This window comes from Astyanax mexicanus, chromosome 11 (genome assembly GCF_023375975.1).
Source record: "Astyanax mexicanus isolate ESR-SI-001 chromosome 11, AstMex3_surface, whole genome shotgun sequence".
In the NCBI taxonomy this organism is placed as follows: Eukaryota; Metazoa; Chordata; class Actinopteri; order Characiformes; family Acestrorhamphidae; genus Astyanax; species Astyanax mexicanus.
In genome coordinates this window covers 17,855,253-17,862,221 of record NC_064418.1, presented here as the reverse complement: position 1 = coordinate 17,862,221, position 6,969 = coordinate 17,855,253, and the positions used below count along the sequence as shown (strand labels likewise).

At 32.8% G+C, this 6,969-nt stretch overlaps 1 long non-coding RNA gene across 1 annotated transcript; it reads left to right on the top strand.

Moving 5' to 3' along the window:
* The first annotated feature begins 1,836 nt into the window (after positions 1 to 1,836).
* On the top strand, positions 1,837 to 5,636 carry LOC125805022 (uncharacterized). The gene is made up of 2 exons (XR_007441295.1): positions 1,837 to 4,643; positions 4,739 to 5,636. It is a non-coding gene; the product is annotated as an uncharacterized LOC125805022 (long non-coding RNA).
* The last annotated feature ends 1,333 nt before the right edge of the window (positions 5,637 to 6,969 follow it).

Below are 6,969 nucleotides of genomic sequence, written 5' to 3'. Positions count from 1 at the left end.
AGGCCATGACAACAAGTTACTATTTCATTAACTGCAAAGTGTGACATAATGTTGAATACATTTTCTTATGAAGCATGAGAATCTGTTTCTTTTAAAATACAGTTAGATACATTAAGTAAAATTTGCTAACTGATACAACTGACTCAATATGAGTAGCATTAAATTAAAAACATTTAAAGCATGTAGCATGTAGATATCTTTACCTATCACTTCAATTTTATCTAATCATTCTTTAAATAGTTTTTAGGATTATAGGAATTTAACTACTCAATATTATATTTTGTAGAGCTAAATGTCATTACTCATATCCACTTAAATGTTTTACTTACTTTTACTTAACTCAGATTAATCATTTCACAGCTTTGTACTCATTATTTTTAAATGTAAAAATGTTTCACCAAAAAAAATAAGTGCATCACAGTTTTACTTCTTAGAGTGTACTAAGTGGTGACAATGGTGAGTTTTACATGTAATCGTAACAAGGCCATAAAGGTAGTACAGAAAGTTCACCACGCAGAAGGTGAACAGGAGATGGGAATTTGGCACTATTATTAGAAATATCAGATTTAACTTAGCACTTTAAGCAAAGTTTTTGACAGACATCTAAATGATAAGATCGGCTGAATCCTGTCATAATGTGTGGGATCTTCTGTAAGTCAGAGATTTGTTGGAAATTATTCTTTACAAACTCCATAAATCATAACCATTAGAAATCTTACAATCCAAACACACTAGCTACGTTATTTAGCATATTCCTCATCCATACACTCCAAATAATAATCACTTCATACACACCAGAATGTAACGTCTGCTTTTAATATTAGTCTTTACATTACCTCATCCTGACCTTTTTTAGACCCTTTCACATTGAAGGGTAGCAGGATATTAGTCAGAGCCTGCAAAAGAGTCGATCTTATAAATAGCTGCGCTGAATGCACGATCTGATTTCCTCGGGTTGCTGTTGTTCCTGGAACAACGTGAATAAAGTGGATCCAGGACCGACAACACTCACATCCAATCAGATTTAGCGTCTCTCACTGACGTCATTACAAGCGCGACTGTCCAAAAAGACCGCGGGGAGATTCAAACACCAGTAACTGCTGTGCCCCCTTGTGCGTTCAAGCTGTGCGGTGTGGAGGAAGGTAAGAAAGCTCCTTTATCTCCCATAATCAGTGTAAATACTGTTTTAATTGAACTAAAGTCTGGCTCTTAGGCTCTACACTTTTGCATGGATGCATATTTGAAAGTTTCCTTTCTGGGAAAATGTTTTAAGCATTAGCTAGTTAGATTAACTAGGTTAGCTTACATGCTAACGTACTTAGCTAACTAGTTTACATTTTAAAGACTGGTGAATTTAATTGAGCTTAGTATCAAACACTTGCTTTAATTACATGAAGATCTACAACTCAGCTTGCTTAAGTAAGCTAGCTGGATAATAATAAGTTAGTTAATTACTTACTGTATTAGTTAGTTAGCTAGCTAGCTATCTAGTTAGTAAGGTTAAGTAGTTAGCTATCTACTTAGTTAATTACTTACTAAATTAGTTAGCTAGCTACTTTTAGTTAGTTAGTTAGTTAGGTTAGGTAGTTGGCTATCTACTTAGTTGATTGCTTACTGTTGTAGTTAGCTAGCTACTTAGTTAATTGGGTTAAGTAACTTATTTAGCTATATATTTATTTAATTACTTACTGTATTAGTTAGCTATCTATTTAGTTAATTACTTACTGTATTAGTTAGCTAGCTATTTTGTTAGTTAGGTAGTTAGCTATCTCTTTAGTAACTTACTGTATTAGTTTGCTAGCTATTTTGTTAGTTAGTTAGGTAGTTATATATGTACTTAAATAATTACTTACTTTATTAGTTAGCTAGTTAGTTACATACTTAGTTAGCTATGTTAATTAGCTGCCTACTTTGTTAATTAGATTATTAAGGTTAGTTAGTTAGCTATATACTTTTAGTATTATCTAATTTATTAGTAAGCTAGATATTTTGTTAGTTAGGTTACTTAGTTAGCTATCTGCTTATTTAGTTAGCTACATCCAATAACATACCTACTTTCTTAGTTTACTACTTACCTTGTTAGTTATTTAGTTAGTCAGCTAGCATGCTTTACAATTTTATTTGGACAACTTAGATCTATTGCCCTATTTTGAAAAGGCTTTAATGCTGTCTGACTTGCTAATGTTAGTTTGTCACTTTAGATTACATTTTCAAAAAAAAAAGTTAATTATTGAAGGTTAGAATGAAAAATTAAGCCAGGGCCATCGTGCGCGTTGTTGATCCAGGGCCATCGTGCGCGTTGTTGATCCAGGGCCATCGTGCGCGTTGTTGATCCAGGGCCATCGTGCGCGTTGTTGATCCAGGGCCATCGTGCGCGTTGTTGATCCAGGGCCATCGTGCGCGTTGTTGATCCAGTTAATTGATGCCTTGATTTATATAAAAAAAAAAAACTCTAGCATGTGTGTGTTTGTTTTTACTAGTACTTTTTTAAAAGCTGGAAAATTTAATTCAAATTTAAATATAAACAAAATAAAATTGTATCTGGGCCTCCCTGGAATAATGCATAGATTGGTCACAGGCTGTCCTGTAATATCTAGGACCAAGAAGTTTGTAGAAGTTCTGTAAGTTTATGAGGCTGACCTCACCATCCTTAATTTCGGTAACTTTGGGCATCCATGATCCTGTTTTTAGGTCTATGGTTGTCTTTCCAGGGAGCACGTTTGTTAGGTTCTGACCACTGCAAATTAGGAAAATGCAACAAGACCTGCCTTGTGATTTGGAGATGTTTTGACCCAGCAGGCTGTTTTAATATCTCAATTCCATTTGTCCTGCTTTTAACTCCTCAGCCTTAAGTTAACTATTCACTCACTCCCTATGTAAATATATTTACCCATTTGGCATTATGACCAGATAATAAATGTTTGTTTATTAATATCCTGAAGTTTTTCCACTGGTGAGCCAAATAACCACAAAAATCTTATCAGGATCAAGATGCCAAAGCACATACTTTTTACAGGTATATAAACACAGCAAATATTGCTTTTAAATACATATGGGAGGATAATTGGAGCTTGTCTGGAAAATGGGAACCACTGGATACTTTTTGTGAGTTACATTTATAGATACTTTATTGACCCTGAAGGAAATGCATATCCTAGCTTGTAGAACAAAAAGATAAATACACTCCAACATAGTATAGTAACTCTGTCACAGATAGAACTGTAATCTACCTCTCTGCTTAGAGCTTCTTAAAAGCTTGATTTTAAGGTTTGTGTGGATGTGATTTTGATTATTTTTTGTTCCAAACCGCAACCCAATTATAATTGTATAGACTTTTGCCAGAAGCAGACATATATCCAATAAAATGTAATGGAATCATTGTTGTCTGGAAGAAATGTACAGCAGAGGCATTTCTTTGTCTTAAAGGTAAAACAATGTAAAGGCAAAATGTACAACACGGTCCTTCAAGTCCAATATATTAAGGTATATTACCTGTACCACAAATGTTTATACTACTTCCACTTTCTTTGAGAAAAGGAGCATATTCATCCATCTTATTATTTTATTCTGTATTCAGTGCACTATTTACTCTAGTATAAAGTCTATATGAACTGTGGTTTAAACAGCAGATTAAATGTAGGAAATGTTTTAAAACAAAAGCTTCCTTCCACATTGAATATTAAAACATTATCTATCTTTCTTTTTAGTTTTATGACATTACACAGAGAAGAATCATTTACATGAATTATATGGGAGAGGATAGAAAGACAGTTTTGAAAAACTGGAGGTGACGAATACAATTATATGCATTATATTGCCAAAAGTATCCATTATCCTGCATTGCATTTGGTGATTAGGCTTGAATGGAGCTGCTTGGTCAGGGAAACGCATTCCATGAATTTCTCTGCTCTCTACTGTTCTTAATCTAATCTGAATAAAGCTTTGCTTTCTTCACCTGTGGTCTGTGTGAAGTGATATAATGATTCTAGTTTCTTATGTCTATCTGTTTAGTTAACACAGTGTAATTTTTTAGCTTATTTGCATCAGCCAGAGGTTGCAAAGACAACTGGACAATCTTCAGTGTCAAACATCCACAACAGCAAGATGGACACTCGTATGGAGTACATGTGGTACAATCAATAATTCTACTTTATTCATTTGTATTTGATGTATTTCCTGTGTTCTAACAATTGCAACTTTAACAGAATTTTGTTTTCTTGCCTGAGAGCCTTCACGTTTTAAATTTTTTTCTTTAGTCGTACGTTAACATGACTGTTCTATGTTTCTCTAATACATTGGTGCTGATTTCTTCACAACGGAATAAAATATTAAAAATTGTTTGGGGGAAACCACACAACCAAAAGTAAATACAGAAAAATCTGTCCAACAATATTAAAGACACTGTATCTGCAATGTTTACTCACTTTATTAAGAATTTCTCATTAATCATGCTTGTTTTTTATTGATACAGTTTGCAGAAAACATTCTTGAAGGAAAAAGCTGTGTAGAACAATATGGAGTTTTAGGTATGTGTGTGAGAGTGAGTGTGATACAGATTAAAATCTAGACATATTCTATATTTTTGTACAGATCGCACTCAGAAGAGCTCCAGTTCCTGGGACCCATTGACTGCAAAAGATAAGGTAGAACATTATCAGTACGTCTACCTTTTTTAATTACATGTGTTTGTGCAACAAATTTAGTTATTACTTGTTTAGTAAAACAATTTCTTGTTTAGGTGCAGTGCCAGAAGTGTAAGGCTTGCTACTACACAGATGTTCGAATACGGCATGTGGCATCTGTGCTGTATGTGAAAGTAGGTAATATGTAGTGAGTACATTACCTGTCAAAGGTAGCTTAACAAGTACATTGGTAGGCCATTTAGCTACAGAGTATTTTTGTGATAATGATATTCTTGGTGACAATAACCGAAATGTTTAGTTTAATATTTAATTTAAATAATAACTTCTTAAAAAAAAAAAAAAAAATGTTTTTTTATAGTATAAGACACACACACAGTTCTGGAAAAAAAAATCAAGATTGATCACAAGCAATCAAACCAAACTGAACTGCTTGAATTTTTGCACCAAGAGTGGCCTAAAGTTATCCAAAAGCAGTGTGTAAGACCGGTGGAGGAGAGCATGATGCCAAGATGCATGAAAACTGATTAAAAACCAGGGTTATTCCACCAAATATATTTTTTTTTAGGTCTATAAGCTCTGCATCTTTTTATTTCAGCCATTTCTTTTCTGCAGATAAATGCTCTAAATGACTTTTTTTTGTAATTTGGGAGAAATATTGCCGTAGTTTCTAGAATAAAACATATCTATAAAAAGCAAAATCAGAGAAACGGATTCAGAAACTGAAGTGGTGTATTAATAATTTCCAGAGCTCGCTCTGTGTGTGTGTCTTTCTCTCTACATAATTTGGAATATTAGACCATGTTAGCCCTTATAAATCAGACCATCCCTGTATTAATGGGTAAGAGTGAGATGTTAGCCTAGTGCTTTGTTTTTTTAGTTGCAGTATTCTTTTACCAATGTCTAACTTTTTTCCCCATGGTCATTTAAATGTGTGTAATAAAAAAAAGGTGTCTTATTCCAGTTTGTTCTTTTAATAAAACGTTGCTTAAAGAATTTGTATTTATTGATTTTATTTATGCATGTTCAAATCAGAGAACATTCATGCACTGGCATTAGTTAAATACAGTATAATACACAAAACTAGTTAAAAGTACAAAAACATGAATATGAAGATTAAAAATAATTTAACAGGAAGCATCTTATTTGTAACATTTCCAGTCACAATAAATTTTAATTATTAAACATCAAACCCTTTAGGACATTGTACATTTAAAATAAAAAATCATGACATTTAATCTTAGCTATACTTAAAAATTAAGAGTTTACAGTAGATTCAAGTGATGCCATAGAAGAACTATTTGCTTTCTTTAAGAACAATATTTGTTATTTACACACTCAGCTCTTACATGTGCATGGCGTAGAAATGAAAGCTGCTATAAAGTTTTTAAAAAATGCACATGTAGAGAGAAATCTTTTTAAAACTGCATTTTTCATATTGTCATAAGAGATTAAGATATTAAAGGATAGTCACATACTCCAATGGAACAACATTAATGTTTTCTTTTCTTCTTTTCTGTGGAAAATCAAGAAGTTCTTCTGTTTCTGACTTTTCTTTATCTGTGGATACATTTTCCAATATTTTCAAGTAAAGTGTTTATGTTTACAGAGCTAGGGAACTAGTTTTATATTTACATTTGACACTGTGGTTAAAATCTTTGACTTTCATCTGTGTTGTTAGCTTTAGCTGAATAATCCCACACTTGTTTCCAGTTCTGCTTTTAAAATGCAGTCATGTGTGTTTAAAATCATTTCAGCTATGAAAAGTGACTATTTCAGTAATTCAGTTAAAATGTGAAACTCTTATATTATATAGATGTATTACACACAGTAATCTATTTTTTTTATTGTTGATTATGGCTTACAGCCAATGAAAACCCAGAATTCTGTGTCTCAGAAAATTACATTATATAAGACCAGTTGGTAATTTTGGCAGTGTGCCAAGTCCTGCTGGAAAATGAAATCCACATCTCCATGAAAGCAGTCAGCAGATTGAAGCATGAAGTGCTGTAAGATTTTGTGGGAAAACAAAACTGCACTGACTTTAGACTTGATAATAAAACACAGTGAATCAACACCAGCAGATGACATGTCTCTCCAAACCATCACTGATCATCAGTAAATAAACGCTTAAAATAGATCAGTCTATGTGTAACACATCTACATAATGAGTTTCACATTTTTAACTGAATTATTGAAATAAATTAACTTTTTTTCCCCAAAGATATTCTAATTTTTTTAGATGGCCCTGTACACAGTGTGTAACAGAGAGGGGACCTGATATTGACAAATTCCCCGATCTCTCTTTACAATTATTTTGTCTCTCCAA